Genomic DNA, 21,413 nt, shown 5'->3' with positions numbered 1-21,413 from the left:
GGTAATGCCGTTGAATGTCAAGGGGAGGTGGTTAGACTCTATTGTTGGAGATAGTCATTGCCTGGCACTTGTGTGGCACGAATGTTACTTGCCACTTATCAGACCAAGCCTGAATGTCATCCAGGTCTTGCTGCATGCGGGCATAGACTGCCACACCTGGAGTACTGCATACAGTTTTGGTCTCCTTATTTAAGGAGGGATATACTTGCATTGGAGGCAGTTCAGAGAAAGTTCATTAGGTTGATCCCTGAGATGAAAGGGTTGTCTTATGAGGAAAGGTTGAGCAGGTTGGACCTATACTCGCTGGAGTTTAGAAGAATGAGAGGTGATCTTATTGAAACATATAAGATTCTGAAGCGACTTGACAGGGTAGATGCAGAGAGGATGTTTCCCCTCGTGGGGGAATCTAGAACTACGGGGCATAGTTTCAGAATAAGGGGTCGCCCATTTAAAACGGAGATGAGGAGGAATTTCTTCTCTCAGAGTGTCGTGAATCTTTGGAATTCTTTGCCCCAGAAAGCTGTGGAGGCTAAGTCATTGAATATATTCAAGGCAGAGATAGACAGATATATGAGCTACAGGGGAGTCAAGGGTTATGGGGAACAGGCAGCAAAGTGGAGTTAAGGCCAAGATCAGATCAGCCATGATCTTATTGAATGGTGGAGCAGGCTCGAGAGGCCGAATGGCCTACTCCTGCTCCTATTTCATATGTTCTTATGTTCATTATCTGAGGAGTTGTGAATGGAACTGAATATTGTGCAATCATCAGCGAACATCCTCATTTCTGACCTTAATTTGGAGGGTAGGTTATTGATGAAGCAGCTGAAGATGGTTGGGCCTAGGACACTGCCCTGAGGAACTCCTGCAATGATGTTCTGGGGCTGAGCTGATTGGCCTCCAACAACCACAGCCATCTTCCATTGTGCTAGGTATGATTCCAGCCAGTGGAGAGTTTTCACCGGATTCCCATTAACTTCAAATTTATTAGGGCTCCTTGATGCCACATTTGGTCAAATGCTGCCTTGATGTCAAGGGCAGTCACTTTCACCTCACCTCTGGAATTCAACTCTTTTGTCCATGTTTGGACCAAGGCTGTAATGAGATCTGGAGCCGAGTGGTCCTGGCATAACCCAAACTGAGCATTGGTAAGCAGGTTATTGGTGAATAAGCGCTGCTTGATATCACTCTCGACGACACCTTTCATCACTTTGCTGATGATTGAGAGTAGACTGATGGGGTGGTAATTGGCCAGCTTGGATTTGTCCTGCTTTTTATGGACAGGACATACTTGAGCAGTTTTCCACATTGTCGGGTAGATGCCAGTGTTGTAGCTGTACTGGAACAGCTTGGCTAGAGGCGCGGCTAGTTCTGGTCTCCTTACCTAAGGAAGGGTATACTTGCCATAGAGGGAATGTGATGAAGGTTCACGAGATTGATTCCTGGGATGGCGGGACTGTTGTATGAGAAGAGATTGAGTAAACCAGGCCTGTATTCTCTTGAATTCAGAAGAATGAGAGGGGATCTCATTGAAGCATACAAAATTATTACAGGGCTTGATAGGATGGATGCTGGGAGAATGTTTCCCTTGGTTGGGGAGTCTAGAACCAGGGGCCACAGCCTCAGGATAAAGGGTAGGTCATTCAGGGCTGAGATGAGAAGAAATTTCTTCACACGGAGGGTGGCGAATCTTTGGAATTCTCTACCCCAGAGGGCTGTGGAGGCTCAGTCACTGGGTATATTCAAAACAGAAATCAATAGATTTTTGACTAGTGAGTGCATCAAGGGATATGGCGATAGGGACGGTGAATGGAGTTGAGGCAGAAGATCAGCCATGATCTCATTGAATGGCGGAGCAGGCTCGAAGGGCTGAATGGCCTACTCCTGCTCCTATTTCTTATGTTCTTATGTTCTTATGAGCACAAGTCTTCAGCACGACAGCCGGGATATTGTTGACACCCATAGCCTTTGCTGTATCCAGTGTGCTCAGCCATTTCTTGATATCACATGGAGTGAATTGAATTGGCTGAAGTCTGGCCTCTGTGATGATGGGAACCACAGGATGAGGCTGATATGAATCATCCACTCGGCACTTCTGGCTGAAGCTGGTTCCAAACGCTTCAGCCTTGTCTTTTGCACTCGCGTGCTGGGCTCCACCATCATTGAGGATGGGGATGTTCATGAAAACTACTCCTCCTATCAGATGTTTAATGGTCCACCACCATTCACGTTTGGATGTGGCAGGACTGCAGAGCTTTGATCTGATCCATTGGTTGTGGGATTGCTTAGCCCTGCCTACAGCATGCTGCTTCCGCTGTTTAGCATGCATGTAGTCCTGTGATGCAGCTTCCCCAGGTTGGCACCTCATTTTTAGGTATGCCTGGTGCCGCTCCTGGCATGCTCTTCTACACACCTCATTGAACCAGGGTTGGCCGCCTGGCCATGAGGTTACAGATTGTGGTGGAATACAATTCTGCTGCTGCTGATGACCCACAGCACCTCATGGATGTCCAGTTTTGAGCTGCTAGATCTGTTCTGTATCTATCCCATTTAGCACGGTGGTAGTGCCACACAACATGATGGAGGGTGTATCTCAGTATGAAGATGGGACTTCGTCTCCACAAGGACTGTGCGGTGGTCACTGCTACCAATACTGTCATGAACAAATGCATCTGCAACAGGTAGATTGGTGAGGACGAGGTCAAGTACGTTTTTCCCCTCGTGTTGGTTCTCTCACCACCTACTGCAGGCCCAGTCAGGCAGCTATGTCCTTCAGGACTCGGCCAGCTCGGTCAGTAGTGGTGCTACTGAGCGACTCTTGGCGATGGACATTGAAGTCTCCCACCCAGAGTACATTCTGTGCCCTTGCTACCCTCAGTGCTTCTTCCAAGTGGTGATCAATATGGAGGTGTACTGATTCATCACCTGAGAGAGCGCCGTAGGTATTAATCAGCAAGAGGTTTCCTTGCCCATGTTTGACCTGATGCCATGAGACTTCATGGGGTCCAGAGTCAATGTTGAGCACTCCCAGGGCCACTCCCTCCTGACTGTATACCACTGTGCCGCCATCTCTGGTGGGTCTGTCCTGCCGGTGGGACATGACATACCCAGGGATGGTGATGGAGGAGTCTGGCACATTGGCTGAAAAGTATGATTCTGTGAGTTTGACTACGTCAGGCTGTTGCTTGACGAGTACAAGGATGAAATGAGGGGATGAAGGGAGCAGAGTGTCATTATGAATTGAGGAGGGAAAAAAGAAAAAAATACATTTCATTTATGTATTGGCTTATTACATGTAATCCTATGTAATGTATGTGTGTAATCACTCAGAGATGCCCCAAAGTGCTTCACATACAGTGGCCAATTTAGAAGTGCAGTCTCTGTTGTTTTGTAGGCAAGGATTGCAGCCCATTTATGTGCTGTAAGATCCCAGCAATGACTTTATAGTGATGCCAGCTGAGGGAAGAATGTTGGCCAGGATATTGGGAGGACAGCCTGTTCCTCTTTGAACAGTGCTGTTGGACCTTTAACATCCACTTGAATCACTGAAACTGTCAGTCAGGGCTTCAGGTTAACAGCTCATCTGAAGGATAGCACCTCTGGCAATGCAGTACTGTTTTAGTATTTGTCTAAATTATATATTCAAGACCTGGAATACATATCCATGATAGCCTGCAATTTCTCTGCAAGAAATAAAGGAAAATCCCATCAATTTTTATCGCAATCTTCTGCTATACAAGTGATGGAGGTTGGGTGTACCAACAACTTAAGTTAGGATAAGCATGTGCCCCACTGAACCTTCAGTGTAACTACATGTAAAGGGCCTATTTTGAGGGCAAACAATATTAGGAATATATATAATAAAATATAATCAATCACTCCCAATCATGTCATCTTGCAACTATTGCACATCAATGTAGATTGAATAAAAAGGAAACAACAAGCAATGCCTTTTATTTGCTGCTGAACAGCAGAGACCTTCCTAAGACCTTATATTTGAAGATAGACCCACACAGAGCTCCATTCAGAAGAACAGAGCATTCCTGTCCAAAATACACTTGTTTCACCAAAGATAGGAACGAAACACAAATTGGTCGACATAAGTGGGTTGTGTCTCATTTCTCCAATGAAAAGCCATGATGCCGATCAACTTGTGGTTGGCGTATTATTACAGTACAATAAATCCACTGTATTAAAATCAACCTTGCAAGGCAAGTTGTATGCTGTCTACTCCTGATATTTAAAAGTCATTTTTTGTGCTAAATGAATGAATTATTCAAAATTTTGAATTAATCAATATGAACAACAACAACTTGTATTTATATAGCGCCTTTAATGTAGTAAAACATCCCAAGGCGCTTCAAGGGAGTATTTTAAGACAAAAAATTTGACACCAATCCACATAAGGATAAATTAGGGCAGATGACCAAAAGCTTGGTCAAAGAGGTAGGTTTTAAGGAGCGTCTTAAAGGAGGAAAGAGAGGTAGAGAGGCGGACAGGTTTAGGCAGGGAATTCTAGAGCTTAGGGCCTAGGCAACAGAAGGCACGGCCACCAAAGGTTGAGCGATTATAATCAGGGATGCTCAAGAGGCCAGAATTAGAGGAGCGCAGATATCTCGGAGGGTTGTGGGGCTGAAGGAGATTACAGAGATAGGGAGGGGCGAGACCATGGAGGGATTTGAAAAAAAGGATGAAAATTTTGAAATCGCGGTGCTGCTTAACCGGGAGCCAATGTACAGGGGTTATGGGCGAACTGGACTTGGTGCAAGTTAGGACATGGGCAGCCGAGCTTTGGATGACCTCAAGTTTACATAGGGTGGAATGTGGGAGGCCAGCCAGGAGTGCGTTGGAATAGTAGAGGTAACAAAGGCATGGATGAGGGTTTCAGCAGCGGATGAGCTGAGGCAAGGGCGGAGACGGGCGATGTTACAGAGGTGGTCTTTGTTATGTTGTGGATATGTGGTCGGAAGCTCATTTCAGGGTCAAATATGACACCAAGGCTGCGAACAGTGTGGTTAAGCATCAGACAGATGTTTAATACAGTAACACAGCAACATAGCAAATTAACACTAAAAAAAATGAATTATCATAAGATTACAAGTTGGTTACAGATAAGGAAGGTAATTTGGCCAATCTTAATTCATCGATCTAGCAAGTCCCTAAAGCCCCCCCCATTTCAGCGTTCAGTTGTTTCTTAAAAGATTCCAGGGTTTTCGCCTCCACTACTATTCCTGGAAGTCTATTCCATAGGTCGATCATGTATTGTGTGAAGGAGGATTTCCTGACACTCGCCCTAAATTTATCTTTTACTAGAGATAATTTGAATGAAGTGACTTTGAATTAAGAGGAGTAGATTGTATTTCAACAGGTTGTCACAGTTGAGTAGCAAAGCAGGAGATATTCAGGGAAAACATTAGTACTTACTGATATAGTCTGTAAATGCAGGGGATCAAAAAAATCACTCCTGTGGACTGGAGATAAAATAATAATGTTTTGTCTTGCTTTTAGAATAAACTCTATCAAGGTAAGTTCTCTTTTTGTATCGTGCCTCTACACCCTGTTCTTAATTAATTGATCTGAAGGAGAGAATATGAATAATCAAATGGTCTAATTAAGCAGAAAAAGTTAGAACGATAGATTAAAGCAATTTGCATTACTGATTTCATTTTACAGGAAATTTAGTTGGAAGATTTTCACTAAATAGTTTTTAAGTAACTTTAGTAGAAATAAGAGTAATGATTTCAATCAAACATGCAAGATACTCCTAATGAAAGAGCAATGTGTGTAATTACAATCATTAGGCAAAATTCTACTTTTGAGTACCCTGTTATTATAAAAAATTATCCTCAACAGAGTTCTTGTTTAATTATAATTGTTGTGAAACAGAATGGCCACTCCTGATTATAGGGAGTTTCTCTCAGCATTGAAGCTAATCAAAGCAGCTAATGTCTGAAATTGTATGGCACTCACCTGCTTTTCCATAGAACTGTGTGCTATGCTTCGATACTATGCCCAGGAATTTTCTCATACTGTGAACGGTTAATAAAAATTGGCACAAAATCCACCCATTCCTGGAGGTTGCATGGAGCTTGAGGCCCTTTCTGCAGGAGCAGGGTAGGAAACAGAGGGAGTATGTCAGTGAACTTCCTGTAAGACCTTAGGAGCCATAGAGGAAAAAAACAAGAGGGGTTTTATATAACTATTCTATTCATGAAGCAACTGCGAACAATGATTTTCATATCAAAGGTATGATGTGTCAGAGAGTGCTGGCAAGGGGGCACATTTTTGAATCTTATTGTCTGAGTTTGAACTGCGCTATTTGTTTTGTTGGTTTTGAATCTAGTTTTGCAGTATGCATGATGCAGCCCACTGCTATTTGTTGCCCACTTCCCCTGTCACGCTCAACAACGTTTCTGCTGCTTAAGAGGGTGAATTTTTATGGGGTTCTCTCGCTTGCCTGCTGTAACTTTGACAAAAGAGCTGTGAAAACCCCAGAAAAATGGCGCAAATGCCGTTTCTGTGGCTCTTCCAGTAAAGTTACGACAGACGAATGGGGCAGTCCCTGCAGAAATTCACCCTCTATGTCTCTAGGCTTTCATTCAAGGACCACTTGGCTAGAGGATGCTTCCAAACCTGGGATTCCGTGGTGTTCCCTTCCCTTCTCTTGCTGTGAAACTGTTAAGAAGCAGGACTATCCCAGCATCAATAGAGTCCAAAGGATTCCATTAGAACTAAAGGATCTGGAGTTTGATGGAACTATTGATGTCCACTTGGCGCCTGCCTAGTTAGCACATTTGAAATAAGAAGCTCACTGTGTGGAAATCATAGGCACTGATCCATGTTCCCTTGTTCTGTGATGTGCTATCTTCGTATGTTCCTGCGAGCAAGACATTGCCCAGTATTGAGATCCTGGACTTAAAGTTTGTAACAACGCTGATCTAGTAAAATGGTCACAATTCCATTTTTAGCAATGTTTCTGCTCTTAATGCAAATTTCCCATAGAGATCATTATATTTATAATTTCTCATAAAATGTTGCACAAAAGTCATTATAATTGCCAATTTCTCTTAATCAGAATTCCAGTTTAAGCGCTTAAGTTGCTAATTCCATTTTGGATGCTGACTCATGTGGCATTTTACTTGAGGATTCAGAACTGATAACCTTTTGGGGTTTATATGTTATAATACAGTAACAGTTAGAGCACATCAACCTTTCCAATCCCAGTTTAGAAAGCTAGACAAAACAACAACAACTTGTATTTATGTAGCATGCTGATAAGGTGATTTCAGTGTAGCGGTCCTCAAAATTCTGTTATTTCAAATTCAAATTGCAGAGATGTAGTGGAACTATAGTGTTAAATGACATGCTAAGGAAAAACGTTTGTTTATTTTGGTGTATATACTTAAACAGATTAAATGAATCATATATATATGCCTTATGTGTAAAGCATATATAGAGTAGGAGTTGTTTCTGGTATTTTTCTAACCCCTGATCACATAATTGTATACTTTTTTAGTACATGGTATATGATTAATGTTTAAATCCAATGCTTTTATCGTGAATTGCGTAAACTGAAAATGCTTTTATCTAGACAACTTTTCATTTGTGAATGGATAAACTACATGAGCCAGATATTCCAATCCCTATGGGTGAGTACGCGCTGTGTATCCACCCGTAGGGACATTGAAAATGCCGGTTTCAGGCACGCACAGTACATGCGCTGAAAACCGGCATTTCTGATCTGTCAAGAATGCTCTTGATAGATCTGATGCCTGCCCTGGAGAAGGGCCTTTGCGGGCGGATAGTTCCGCTTTCTGGAGACCCTCCGCCCGCAGAAAACACTTAAAAAACTTACGCCTGGTAAAAGCAGGCGTAAGGCCTGCTTTTACCAGGATAAGAGTTGAAAAAAGTTTTTTTTTTAAATTCACTCATTTATCATTTAAAAATACTTTTAAAAAAAGTTTATTTTTAGCTCCATAAAAAACTTATTTTTTTTTCCAAAAAATCAATTTTTGTTTAAAATATTTAATTTATTGTAATTTCAACTAATTTTAAAAATGTGATTTTCAAAAAAAATTCATTTAAAGTTTTACTATGTTTTGGGGTGATCTCCATTCATATATTTGACAGGTCTATCTGTCAAGTGTATGAAACATAGAAACATAGAAGATAGGAGCAGGAGTAGGCCATTCGGCCCCTCGAGCCTGCTCCGCCATTCAATGAGATCATGGCTGATCATCCAAATTCAGTACCCCGTTCCTGCCTTCTCTCCATATCCCTTGATCCCTTTAGCCTTAAGAAATATATCCAACTCCTTCTTGAATATATTTAATGAATTGGCCTCTACTGCCTTCTGTGGTACAGAATTCCACAGGTTCACCACTCTCTGGGTGAAGAAATTCCTCCTCATCTCTGTCCTAAATGGCTTACCCCTTATCCTTAGACTGTGACCCCTGGTTCTGGACTTCCTGACCATCGGGAACATCTTTCCTGCATCTAGTCTGTCTAGTCCTGTTAGAATTTTATAAGTTTCAATGAGATCCCCTCTCATTCTTCTAAACTCCAGCGAGTATAAGCCCAATCGACCCAATCTCTCCTCATATATCATTCCTGCCATCTCAGATATCAGCCTGGTGAATCTTCGCTGCACTCCCTCCATGGCAAGAACATCCTTCCTCAGGTAAGGTGGCCAAAACTGCACACAATACTCAAGGTGCAGTCTCACCAAGGCCCTGTACAACTGCAGCAAGACATCCTTGTTCCTGTACTCAAACCCTCTTGCTACGAAGGCCAACATACTATTTGCCTTCTTAACCGCCTGCTGCACCTGCATGCTTACCTTCAGCGACTGGTGCACAAGGACAACCAGGTCTCATTGCACTTCCCCTTCTCCCAATCTATTGCCATTCAGATAATAATCTGCCTTCCTGTTTTTGACACCAAAGTGGATAACCTCGCATTTATCCACATTATATTGCATCTGCCATGCTTCTGCCCAATCACCCAACCTGTCCAAATCATTCTGGAGTTTCTCGGCATCCTCCTCACAGCACACACGCTCACCCAGCTTTGTGTCGTCTACAAACTTGGAGATATTACATCTAGTTCCCTCGTCTAGATCATTAATATATATTTGTGAATAGCTGGGGTCCAAGGACCGATCCTAGTCACTACCTGCCACTCGGAAAAAGTCCCGTTTATTCCAACTCTTTGCTTTCTGTCTGCCAACCAGTCAATACCTTGCCCCCAATCCTATGTGCCTTAACTTTACACGCTAATCTCTTATGCGGGACCTTATCGAAAGCCTTTTGAAAGTCCAAATACACCACATCCACTGGTTCTCCCTTATCTATTTTACCAGTTACATCCTCAAAAAATTCCAGTAGATTAGTCAAGCACGATTTACCTTTTGTAAATCCATGTTGACTTTGTCCGATCCTGTCACTGTTTTCCAAGTGCTCTGCTATTACATCTTTTATAATGGGCTCTAGCATTTTCCCCACTACCGATGTCAGGCTTACCGGTCTATAATTCCCCGTTTTCTCTCTACCACCTTTTTTGAACAGTGGGGTAACATTAGCTACCCTCCAATCCATGGGTATTGTTCCAGAGTCTATCGAATGTTGGAAGATGACCAGCAATGCATCTACTATTTCTAGGGCCACTTCCTTAAGTACCCTAGGATGTAGATTATCAGGCCCTGGCGATTTATCGGCCTTCAATCCCATCACTTTCCCTAACACCATTTCCCTACAAATACTGATTTCTTTCAGTTCCTCCCTTTCATCAGATCCTATTTTCCCCGACATCTCTGGGAGATTATTTGTGTCCTCCTTTGTGAAGACAGAACCAAAATATGTATTTAATTGGTCTGCCATTTCTTTGTTCCCCATTATAAATTCCCCTGATTCTGACTGCAAGGGACCTACGCTTGACTTCACCAATCTTTTTCTCTTCACATATCTATAAAAGCTTTTACAGCCAGTTTTTTATGTTTCCTGAAAGCTTACTCTCATACTCTATTTTCCCCCTCTTAAATGAATCCCTTTGTCCTCCTTTGTTGAATCCTAAACTGCTCCCAATCCTCAGGATTATTGCTTTTTCTGGCCAATTTATATGTCCTCTCCTTGGATCTTATGCTATCCCTAATTTCCCTGGTTAGGCACGGTTGAGTCACCTTTTTTGTTTTATTTTTATGCCAAACTGGGATGAACAAATTCTGTAGTTCATCCATGCGGTCTTTGAATGTTTGCCATTGCCTATCCACCGTCAACCCTTTGAGTGACATTCCCCAATCAATCCTACCCAACTCGCGCCTCATACCATCATATTCCCTTCTTTGATTGGCTCCTCATGGCCCATGTGATCCCAGGGACGCTGCGAACTGCATGCGCCTCTGGGATACGTAGACCCTGCACACTTGGAGTTGGAGAGGCCCAGCATCAGAACCATACGCACCTCGGGAGCCCTCATGTAAGTGCATAGATTTTTTCCAGATCAGAAGCCTCCGCACGTGAGAAGCCTCTGATCGGAAAATATGGCCCCATATTCCCTTAATAGTTATTTAAAGTCTAGCTCATGCCTCAATCTGTACCTTTCCTTTTTCTCTCTTCACAGACAGCTGGGGTGCCTTTTCTTTGTTTTAATGCTAACTTCATAGAAAAATAACAGATCTGATAACATTTCAATTAAATTTAATTTGCAAATTACTGTAAGCAGTGAAACTTTTCTAAAAGCAGATTATCAAACGTTGACTATTTCAACCCATCACTCTATGAACTACCTTTCAACCACATCATTCAATCAACATACAGGCACCCTATCATACAGGCACCCTTGAAGCACTCACAGATCATAAGAACAGGAGGAGACCATTTAGGCCCTCAAACCTGTTCCACCATTCTAGTAGATCATGGCTGATCTGTACCTCAACTCCATTTACCTGCTTTTTCTCTATGTCCCGTGATGCCTTTAGCTAACAAAAATGCATCGACTTCGGTCTTGAATATTTCAATTGATCCAACATCCACAGTCTTTTGGGGGTGAGAGAGTTCCAGATTTACACTACCCTGCTTCCTGATTTCACCCCTAACTAGCTCTAATTTTAAGATTATGCCTCCTTGTTCTGGATTCCCCCACCAGATGAAATAGTTTCTCTGGGGTCAATTTTCTGGCCGCCGTCGGGCGGCTTTTCATGCGGCCAGGGGCCGAAAATCGGCGAAAAAGCGGGTCGGGACCCCCCCCGCCTGATTCCCCACCCCGTCTGACTTTCGGACCGCCGTTTCTCCGCGACCCGCTTCAGTCCCGGCCGCCGCTGGCGGGACTGGTCATCGGAGCACTAATAAGCAATTATCAACTTGTTCAGGTAGATTTTCCGGGTCCGTTGCAACTTTGGGACTTTCCCCACATCAAACCCACCTGCGGGGAACCCCGCTGCTGAGACCTGACGTGAAGCTTGCCGGCTTGCTTGCTGTCAGCTGCATGTCAATCGGAGAAGCTGCGATTTAAAGGGACAGCATTTGTATGTTGAAGGACCTTGTTGTTGCAGGTTTGGGGCTACTTCTTCAAGGTTTAGGCACAGCTGTGGAAGGTTGGAGCCTCACACACTTCTCCAATGCGATCTCCTGGGAAGCCGCTCTCGCCACCCTCACTCAGCGCTTCCTCAGCGGAGGCATCTACGATAAGCATGGGACGCCTTTTTTTCCTTCCCTTCTTGCCATTAGAGGATCTCCAGCAGCAGAGGTGGCAGCAGCAGAACCAGGAACAGCAGGATCAACAACAGGAGCACCAGGCTGCTGCTCACTCACCTGAAGCTGCACAGGCCAGAAGGGGCCAGCACTTGGAAGTGGCTTGAGAGCACCTTGCTGCGCTTTAGGGGGCCATGGGGACCCGTATCTGCACTGGCAGTCCTACTCAGAAGGACGTCCATGAAGGTCTGGTTTCTCTGTTCAATAGATGGCCAACGCTACTCAAGAGATGTCATTCTCTTATGAGCACTCACCATGTTTTCCGTATCCTGGCGAGTTATCTCCTCCATGGAGATTGCCAACCTTTCCATGGTGATGCATTCATGCGCCAATGACTCCACAAAGGCTCTGCTCATGGTCGCTATGGACTCCTCCATTCGCTCCACACTCGCAGCGACCCTGGAGACAAAACCTGCCAGAGACTCCTGCATCCGTGCATGGAGATCCATCACCTCTTCTCTTGCGGATGGACCCAGAGGCAGAGGGTTGACATGCAGTGCAGCTGAGCTGAGCTGGCAGAGTCCTGCGCCCTCCGACGAGGACTCTCCACTGCTGTCCCTGTCTCCAGAATCTGCTGAGGCTCACTTGTGAGCTGTGAAACACCAGGTGACAACACTACTCTATGTCCCGAAGGTCCCCCTGAGGTGTGAGTGTCTGCGCTGGTGCTGGGTGCGCTTACTTCTGCTGATGCTGCGCCCTCAGAGGTTGGAGCTTCCTCTGAGGAGTCTGGCTGCACAGCCTCTTCCTCCTCCACAGTGAGGACGGGGGCTCTGGATGGTACTGTGGGGGAGTTAAGGAAGGAGTTAGAGATGTAATGCCAATGTTCTTCTGGTGACTCCCAACGAGTTGGCATCTGCTGACACCTGCATCCATGCAGCCTTGGTCTCAGTGGGAGGCCTCTTCCTCCCTGACCTAGGGAAGAGGACCTCCTTGTGGGCCCTAACCCCATCCAATAATGTCTGCAGTGAAGCCTCGTCGAATTTGAAGCCAGCTCGGCCTCTGCCGCTGGCAGCAGCTGGTGCAGGCTCCTCTGCCATTGTGCAAGAATGGCTGAGAAGCCTGCAGAGGTGGAGAAGCTTGCTGGACACTTTGAAAGCACCATGAATGATGACATCATACTGTGGGGATTTCTGACTCGAATTGGACAATTAGCAAGGCTTCCCACATGCTGGGAATTAATTGGCCACTTGAGGGAAAATTGCATGGAGCTGGCTGACACTTTTTTATGTGTGTCAGAAACCCCACATTCGGGGAAATCCGACCATTTCCCACACAAGCCGAACATCGGGGCCTCTGTATCTGCCCTATTAAACCCTTTATCACTTTAAACACCTCGACTAGATCACCCCTCAGCCTTCTAAATGCAAGGGAATACAACCAAAGTTTACACAACCTGTCCTCATAATTTAACCCTTTAAGCCCCAATATAATTCTGGTGAATCTGTGCTGCACTCCCTCCAAGGCCAATATACCTTTCCTGAGGTACGTCCTGTTTACTTCACTCATTCTAAGAACTTCTAGCTCAAGTGATGTCATGAGGTCCAAAAGCTGATTTTGACAGCTAAAAACGATAAGAACACAAAGTATGGAGCAACAAAAGGCCATTCAGCCCCTGAAGCCCATTCTTTCCATAGGCTATGTACAAAGCACCCTCTCATGAACTGTGTCCTACCAGTTTAATCACCTGAGGGAAAAGTCCTCCAAAAAGACCATGGTCCACACAGATTTATCAAGCAAACTACCGCATAATGATCCATCCTCACAGCTGTCCTGTTCTACCTTGGCCTAGTACCCTCACAGACTACATTGCCCACCTTTCCCTCCAGGTCCCAGGAACAAAGGAGCCTCTTGAAGTATTTGGTCTTCTCCATGGCCTCCCGCTGCAGTTCAAATTCTTGGGCGACTGGCCTGCCTGGCCTACCCGCTCTGCCGGCCAGCTGTCCGGAAGTTAAATTCCACCCTCCCTCACATCGTTAGAACATAAGAACATAAGAAGTAAGAGCAGGAGTAGGCCATACGGCCCCTCGAGCCTGCTCCGCCATTCAATAAGACCATGGCTGATCATCGACCTCAACTCCACTTTCCCGCCTGATCTCTATATCCCTTGATTCCCCTAGAGTCCAAAAATCTATCTATCTCAGCCTTGAATATACTCAAAGACTCAGCATTCACAGCCCTCTGGGGCAGAGAATTCCAAAGATTCACAACCCTCTGAGTGAAGAAATTCCTCCTCATCTCAGTCTTAAATGGCATATCCCTTATCCTGAGACTGTGCCCCCTAGTTCTAGACTCTCCAGCCAGGGGAAACAACTTCTCAGCATCTACCCTGTCAATCCCCTCTCATGTGTATAGTACTTCCTCCGAGACAGTTCAGCTGAGGATGTCAACACCATTCACTTATTTAAACAAATATATATACATAAACCAATGGAAATAGATGGGAGTAAGCAAAAAGGATATTAAAGATTATTGTAATTCTTTGTAAGTGTAAGCACCCTATTATGCAGTAAGCACTGGTTTGAAAATGGTACCAGGCTTAGAACAGTGTGAGATAGCAGTACTGAGTTATACTGCTGACTTCCCATTGCTCCCGGGCCCAGCAAAATGAAGCTCTGTCCATACATGCTTACACTCTTTCATTCACCAGAATCCAAATGCCAGTCCAATGTTTAATGTTCGCAAACAGATGATGGCACAGTCAACCTTTTGTTAACATTAGAAAGTTCCCAGCAATGCCTTGGTTAATTCTTTAAGTTTGCTTTGCACTGGCTGCAGGTCTAGAGCAGCCAGTGTGGAGACAAAGTGATGCAAGATTAATTCTTTAAGGTGTGATTGCCAGAATTTGATGCACCATTAAATTGGAGACTTCTTCCCTCAGTTATACTGGAATTTATGCATTAATGCAATGTGAAGACCATATCACTTCAACACAAATGCTACAATAAAACTGGGCTATAATGCTCTGTCTTTGAATTATGGCATGATTAGGCTATGTGCCATTTAAGACTGAGATGAGGAGGAATTTCTTCACTCAGAGGGTTGTGAATCTTTGGAATTCTCTGCCCCAGAGGGCTGTGAATGCTGAGTCTTTGAGTATATTCAAGGCTGAGATAGATAGATTTTTGGACTCTAGGGGAATCAAGGGATATGGAGATCGGGCAGGAAAGTGGAGTTGAGGTCGATGATCAGCCATGATTTTAGTGAATGGCGGAGCAGGCTCGAGGGGCCTTATGGCCTACTCCTGCTCTTATTTCTTATGTTCTTATATCACAAAGGAGAGTGCAAACAGTGGCCATAGCTTGCCAACTTTGCCAAATTGTCTTTAACAGGGATACTTTTATATTCATCATCTATATAAAGCTGCGCAACCATTGCTACTGGCAGTTAAAAGCTACAGTGAGGAAACAATCACAAATTTGATGGCTGTGGGGTCATAACTGTTTAGAAAACATAATTTTGTACACATCACTTCATTCTCAAAGGGCCTTGACAAGTGCCTTCCACCCTGACATATTTATTATATTGTGCAATTGCAAGAGCTCCAGTGAAACTAATATTGCAAAGAAAATCAGATAGAATTGCAGACATTTAGTTTTATTTTTCTTTCATTTTTAGGTTCATCCATTGTCAAGTAACAGTTCCACCTGTCAAAGCAGCTGGCTTGTTTCCTTTTTCCCAAATATATGCTGCTGCCACTGTAGGACCAGGGGCTTGTGTAACATTTACATATTGAATTACCATTGGCCCGCAGGCATCTGTAAGGAATACCTATTATATTCACATGTGATCACATGCTGAGTTGTCATTGGCCTGCAGGCATCTGTAAGGACTACTATGGTTTTCGAAGACCCAGGGTAAGGCCTCACAGCGTCGGCGGGAACTCAGCGGCAGCAGCGGGGCTATAAAAGGCTCCAGAGACCAGGCAAGGCCTCACAGTGTCGGCGGGAATTCAGCGGCAGCAGCGGGGCTATAAAAGCCCCAGAGACCAGGTAAGGCCTCACAGAGTCGGCGGGAATTCAGCGGCAGCAGCGGGGCTATAAAAGCCCCAGAGACCAGGTAAGGTTTACCAGTCTCCAGTCTGGGAACTCGGAGGGAAGGAGAGAGGTAAAATGTAATCCAAGTGTGATGTCACCAGAAAGCGGGTAAGTGATTGGTTGGTAAGTATTTCTCCCTTTTGAAGCTTAAATCTCCTTGGTTTATAGTTTCTAAGGTGTGATATTCACCATCTAGAATCGGGGCAGAGGGTATTTAAGAATAATATTAATAAATTTAATTAATTACATAGAATGGGAGATCAGGTGATGTGTTGCTGCTGCAATATGTGGGAGCTGGTGGACACCATTGATGCTCACAGTGATCACATTTGCAGTAAGTGTTGGCTGCTCGAGGAAATTCGGCTCCGTGTTGAAGAGCTGGAGTCCGAGCTTCAAACACTGAGACACATCAGGGAGGGAGAGAGTTACCTGGACTCTGTGTATCACGAGGTATTCACACCAATTAGATTAATTAATTCAGATGTAGTCCGTGGCCAGGGTCAGGATGGTGTGACTAGAAGTGAGGCAGGTACGGGGATCCAGGAGGTAGTGTTGGAGGAGCCGCAGCCCTTGCACTTGTCCAACAGGTTCGAGGCTCTTACTCCCTGTGAGGTTGGGAACAAGGACTGTGGGGAGGATGAGCAACCTGGCCACAGCACCGTGGAGCAGGGGGCCATTCAAGTGGGGGGAGTTAAAAGAAATGTTGTAGTGGTAGGGGATAGTATCATTAGGGGGATAGATAGAGTTCTTTGCAGCCGAGAGCGAGAGTCCCGAAGGCTGTGTTGCCTGCCCGGTGCCAGGGTTAAGGACATCTCCTCTGGACTGGAGAGAAACTTGGATTGGGAGGGGGAGGATCCAGTTGTCGTGGTCCATGTTGGTACCAACGACATAGATAGGACAAGGAAGGAGGTTCTGCTGAGGGAGTTTGAGCAGCTAGGGGCCAAATTAAAAAGCAGAACCACAAGGGTAATAATCTCTGGATTATTACCTGAGCCACGAGCGAATTTGGCTAGGACAAATAAAATTAGAGAGTTAAATGCGTGGCTCAAAGGCTGGTGTGGGAGAAATGGGTTTTGCTTCCTGGGACACTGGCACCAGTACTGGGGCAGGAGGGAGCTGTTCCGTTGGGATGGGCTTCACTTGGCCAGTGCTTGGACTAGAGTCCTGGTGGATCATATAACTAGGGCTGTAGAGAGGGCTTTAAACTAACTAGTGGGGGGGAGGTTCCTGGAGAGCAAATAATAAAAATGACAACAGAGAAGGTCATAGACTTAGGTAGCAGTGGGGAAATTGAAAACCAGAGCATGTCAGGAAGGGGCAGAAGGTATGGAGTAAAAGGTAAAGTAATAAAAAGAGCAAAAGCAGGAACTAAGTGTCACAAAACATCTTTGAAAGTTCTCTATCTGAATGCATGTAGCATTCGTAACAAAATAGACGAGTTAATGGCACAAATAACTACATATGGGTATGATCTTGTGGCCATTACAGAAACATGGCTGCAGGGTGACAATGCCTGGGAATTAAACATACCAGGTTATTTAACGATCAGGAAGGACAGGCAGGAAGGAAGGGGAGGTGGGGTGGCTATGTTAATAAAGGAAGGAATCACTGTAATACAGAGAAATGATATTGGGTCAAAAGATCAGGATAATGAAACAGTTTGGGTGGAGGTAAGGAATAATAAGGGGAAAAAAACACTAGTGGGCGTAGTCTATAGGCCTCCGAACAGTGGCAACTCTGTTGGACGGAGTATCAATCAGGAAATAGTTGAGGCTTGTAATAAGGGAACATCTATAATTATGGGGGATTTTAACTATCATATTAATTGGACAAATCAAATTGGGCAGGGCTGCCTTGAGGATGAGTTCATTGAGTGTATTAGGGATGGGTTTCTTGAGCAGTATGTAACTGAACCGACCAGGGGGCAAGCAACCTTAGATCTGGTCCTGTGTAACGAGACAGGATTAATTAAAAATGTCCTAGTAAAGGATCCCCTTGGAATGAGTGACCATAACATGGTTGAATTCCATATTCAATTAGAGGGTGAGAAGGTTGGATCTCAAACAAGCAAGCTAAGCTTGAATAAAGGAGACTATGAACGTATGAGAGCGGAATTGAGTAGAGTGGATTGGGAAAATAGATTAAAGGGTAAGACGATACATGATCAGTGGTGTACATTTAAGGAGTTATTTTACAACTTCCACAAAAAATATATTCCACTGAGAAGAAAAGGGTGTAAAAGAAAAGACGGCCATCCGTGGTTAAGTAAAGAAATTAAGGATAGTATTCGACTAAAAACAAGGGCATATAAGGTAGCCAAATCTAGTGGGAGGATAGAGGATTGGGAAAACTTTAAAAGACAGCAAAAAACAACAAAAAGGTTAATTAAGAAAGGGAAGATAGATTATGAAAGTAAATTAGCAAAAAATATAAAAACAGATAGGAAGTGTTTTTATAGTTATATAAAAAGCAAAAGGGTGGCTAAAGTAAATGTTGGTCCGTTAGAGGATGAGACCGGGAAATTAATGGTGGGAAATATGGAGATGGCAAAAAGCCAGAATGAATATTTTGTATCAGTCTTTACAGTAGAAGACACTAAGAATATCCCAACACAGGACAAACAGGGGGCTAAAGGGGGGAAGGAGCTAAACACGATCAAAATCACTAAGGAAGTGGTACTCGGTAAAATAATGGGACTCAAGGCGGATAAATCACCTGGACCTGATGGCTTACATCCTAGGGTCTTGAGGGAAGTGGCAGTAGGGACTGTGGATGCATTGGTAATAATTTTCCAAAACTCCCTGGACTCGGCAAAGGTCCCGGCAGACTGGAAAACTGCTAATGTAACACCCTTATTTAAAAAGGGCAGTAGACAGAAGGCTGGCAACTATAGATCGGTTAGCCTAACATCTGTGGTAGGTAAAATTTTGGAGTCCATTATTAAGGAGACAGTAACAGGACATTTGGATAATCATAATTTAATAGGACAAAGTCAGCATGGTTTTATGAAGGGGAAGTCATGTTTTACAAATTTGCTGGAGTTCTTTGAGGAAGTAACATATAGGGTGGATAAAGGGGAACCAGTGGACGTAGTGTATTTAGACTTCCAAAAGGCATTTGACAAGGTGCCACACAGAAGATTATTGCTTAAGATAAAAAATCACGGGATTGGGGGTAATATTCTGGCATGGATAGAGGATTGGCTATCTAACAGAAGGCAAAGAATTGGGATAAATGATTCATTCTCAGACTGGCAATCAGTAACTAGTGGTGTTCCGCAGGGGTCAGTGCTGGGTCCCCAACTCTTTACAATCTATATTAACGATTTAGAGGAGGGGACCGAGTGTAACATATCAAAGTTTGCAGATGATACTAAGATGGGAGGGAAAGTACTGAGTGAGGAGGACATAAAAAACCTGCAAGGGGACATAGACAGGCTAAGTAAGTGGGCAGAGATTTGGCAGATGGAATACAATACTGGAAAGTGTGAGGTTATGCACTTTGGCAGGAAAAATCGTAGAGCAAGTTATTATCTTAATGGCAAGAAACTAGAAAGTACTGAAGTACAAAGGGATCTGGGGGTCCTGGTGCATGAAACTCAAAAGGTTAGTATGCAGGTGCAGCAAGTGATTAAGAAGGCCAATGGAATGTTGGCTTTCATTGCTAGGGGGATAGAATATAAAAATAGGGAGGTATTGCTTCAGTTGTACAAGGTATTGGTGAGACCGCACCTGGAATACTGCGTACAGTTTTGGTGTCCATACTTAAGAAAGGACATACTTGCTCTCGAGTCAGTACAAAGAAGGTTCACTCGGTTAATCCCGGGGATGAGGGGATGGACATATGAGGAGAGGTTGAGTAGATTGGGGCTCTACTCATTGGAGTTCAGAAGAATGAGAGGCGATCTTATTGAAACATATAAGATTGTGAAGGGGTTGGATCGGGTGGATGCGGGGAGGATGTTCCCGATGATGGGTGAAACTAGAACTAGGGGGCATAGTCTTAGAATAAGGGGCTGCTCTTTCAAAACTGAGATGAGGAGGAACTACTTCACTCAGAGGGTGGTAGGTCCATGGAATATGCTGCCCCAAAAAGCTGTAGAAGCTACACCATTACATACATTTAAAACAGAAATAGACAGTTTCCTAGAAGTAAAGGGAATTAAGGGTTATGGGGAGCGGGCAGGAATTTGGACATGAGTCTAGGTTCGGATCGGTCATGGCCCTGTGGGTAGCGGAGCGGGCCCAGGGGCCATGTAGCCTGATCCTGCTCCTATTTCGTGTGTCTAATTCTGTTAGATTCAGGAGATGGTTCTGTGATAGTGGATTGGCGGTTAGGATCAGATCAGCCATGATCTTATTGAATGGCGGAGCAGGCTCGAGGGGCCGATTGGCCTACTCCTGCTCCTATTTCTTATGTTCTTATGTAGGGTCCTGACTCCATCTTGTCCATACGGCGCTGTATGAAAGTTTACAGACCTGATGCTTCATAAAAGAGTTTAAACTGTAATACTCCATTGTCCTGCAATTTCTTAGTTTTGTACAAAGTGTGCAAAACAAGACATGGTGTCAGAACAGGGATTTGAAATGGACATTGTTGGAGCTCCCTTACCTCGAATGAATTGGGAATATTTGAATTTACCTAGAGAATGGAGCAAGTTCAAGCAACACGTGGAGTTAATGTTCTCAGGTCCGTTGAAAAGCAAAGGGGAGGAAGAAAGATGCAGCTACCTACTCCTGTGGATCGGAGAAAAAGGGAGAGACATTTTTAACACATGGTCTCTCACCGTGGATGAAGCAAAGGTACTGAAAAGCTATTTTGACCGCTTTGAAGCATATGTGATGCCCAAGACAAATACGATATTCGCTAGGTACAAGTTTCAGGAGAAAGTACAAGGAGCTAGTGAGTCGTTTGAACAGTTCGTGACTGAGTTAAAACTGCTGGTAAAAGACTGTGAATATGCAGATAAAGATGAGATGGTCAGAGACCGCATCGTGTTTGGAATACATTCAGCTGAGGTGAGAGAGCAACTTTTGAATGTTGGGTCCGGGCTAAAGCTGGACAAAGCTATGGACATAGCTAGATCGCACGAGATAGCCCAAGCACAGTTGAAAACCATAACCGGCACCACGAGCAGCTCGAGTGAACAGACAGTGCAAGCAGTTAATAGACACACACCAAAGAACACCCCCCAGAGAGCGTGTTTCAGAACAGAAAGAACAGAGAGAGTCCTAAAAATGAGCGACACAGACATAAAACGCTTCAAAAACTCTGGATATTGTGGAAACAAGATGCATGGAGAAAAGGTGCAATGCCCTGCCAAAGGAAGGCAATGTGCTACATGTGGTAAACGGAACCACTTTGCTAAAGTTTGCAGGAACGTTTTTGGAAAAACAGTACACACAGTGAGTGACAGCCAAATGCCAGATAGAGAGCCAAATGCAGAGGAACTGTTTATTGATTCTGTTACAGAAAAAACAGATTTCAGGGACTGAGCAAGCCTATGCAGATATTGAGATAGGAAAACAGGGCAAAGAGCTTGGCCTAGAAATTCAGTCGCGTTTGCGCCCACTTATTGGCTATAAAGTGGTTTGCGCCTGAAGTTTTTTATCGCCCGAAATTCAGATGGACCCTA

This window comes from Somniosus microcephalus, chromosome 16 (genome assembly GCF_052327205.1).
Source record: "Somniosus microcephalus isolate GS21.2 chromosome 16, FLI_Smic_1.0, whole genome shotgun sequence".
Lineage (NCBI taxonomy): Eukaryota > Metazoa > Chordata > Chondrichthyes > Squaliformes > Somniosidae > Somniosus > Somniosus microcephalus.
Note: the sequence above shows the minus strand (reverse complement) of the source record.